This window comes from Halichoerus grypus, chromosome 1, assembly GCF_964656455.1.
Source record: "Halichoerus grypus chromosome 1, mHalGry1.hap1.1, whole genome shotgun sequence".
NCBI classification, from domain to species: Eukaryota; Metazoa; Chordata; class Mammalia; order Carnivora; family Phocidae; genus Halichoerus; species Halichoerus grypus.
In genome coordinates, this window is record NC_135712.1 from 180,579,361 (window position 1) to 180,581,123 (window position 1,763).

The 1,763-nt window shown below is 44.5% G+C and overlaps 1 pseudogene; it reads left to right on the forward strand.

Moving 5' to 3' along the window:
- Positions 1-303: 303 nt before the first annotated feature.
- On the forward strand, positions 304-949 carry LOC118553383 (transcription factor BTF3 pseudogene; annotated as a pseudogene).
- Positions 950-1,763: the final 814 nt, after the last annotated feature.

Here is a 1,763-nt window from a genome sequence, read left to right on the forward strand (position 1 = left end):
CTCCACCAATTCCTTCCCTCTGATGATTCTACTGGACACTGAAAGCCCAACGACATCAAGTTTAAACTTTCTTATTAACCACCAGGCACTCGGCAGACATTATAAAGAGCAGAAGAAACCCCAGTTAGGATACAGTTAGATCATGCAAGACAGCCCAATCTTTTCCTCCAAAGGTTTCCCTACTGACAGTCCTAGATCAACGTCCGGCATTTAATAAACACACAAATGACAGACCCCATAAACTATCACCACTAATGCTAGCAACGTTGATGAGGGTCTTTCTTAAAAATCTCTGACCCACCCTCTAGCTGCCATCTTGCGTCCCCGCGTGTGTGCACCTAATCTCAGCTGGTCCGCCCGAGACCCCCTGAGCGCCAACCCTATTCCCCCGCTCGGTCCCATTTCTGCTCCAACAAGATGAAAGAAACTATCATGAACCAGGAGAAACTCGCCAAACTGCAAGCACAAGTGCGCGTTGGTGGGAAAGGAACTGCTCGCCCAAAGAAGAAGGTGGTTCATAGAACAGCTACAGCAGATGATAAGAAAATTCAGTTCTCCTTAAAGAAGTTAGGGGTAAACAACGTCTCTGGTATCAAAGAAGTGAATATGTTCACAAACCAAGGACCAGTGATCCACTTTAACAACCCCAAAGTTCAGACATCGCTGGCAGCGAACACTTTCACCATTCCAGGCCACGCTGAGACAAAGCAGCTGACAGAAATGCTACCCAGTATCTTAAACCAACTCAGTGCAGACAGTCTGACTAGTTGAAGAAGACTGGCTGAAGCTCTGCCCAAACAATCTGTGGATGGAAAAGCACCACTTGCTACCGGAGAGGAGGATGATGATGAAGATCCAGATCTTGTGGAGAATTTTGATGAAGCTTCCGAGAATGAAGCAAACTGAACTGAGTCAACTTCTGAAGAAGATAAAACTTGAAGAAGTTACTGGGAGCTGCTATTTTTATATTATGACTGCTTTTCAAAATTTTGTTCATGGATCTGATAAAATCTAGATCTCTAATATTTTTAAGCCCAAGCCCCTTGGACACTGCAGCTCTTTTCAGTTCTTACTTATATACAATTCATTCTTTGCAGCTGATTAAGCTGAAGAAGCCTGGGAATAAAGTTTGAAACAAGATTAATAAAGAAAAAAAAAAATCTCTGCCCCAGGGGCACCTGGGTGGCTCAATTGGTTAAGCAACCGACTGGTGATTTCAGCTCAGGTCATGATCTCAGGGTTGTGAGATGGAGCCCCGCGTTATGCTCTGCAAGGAGTCTGCTTGAGATTCTCTCTCTCTCTCCCACTACCTCTCTCCCTGCTCACCCACACTCTTCTAAATAAATAAACAAATAAATAAAATCTTAAAAAAAAAATCTCTGCCCTTTTACAGCCAGTAAAACGCACCCAATCTTGGTTCTTTTCCTGACATTCCAGTTGGTCTGGGTCTTCCTCCCATACTCTTGCTCTTGCTTTCTAGCTCTGAATCACTTTTTCCTTCACCTGCCCCCTTGTTCTTTCCCAGTCTCACAGCTCTTCTCTTTCTGCACTTCCTCAATTGATTTCATTTGTGCGCACATTTCGACCACCACTTCATTCATCCTCAACAACAAAAGCTACAGTTTGTTGAGTGTTTACTGCATATTGGCTCTTCTTGGTGGCTTTGAGAGGCAGGTGACATGACTCATATTTCACAGTGAGGACTGGTGACTTCCTAAAGGTCACATAGCCAGCAACTGGGAGGGTTGGAGTTCAGGCCTGGC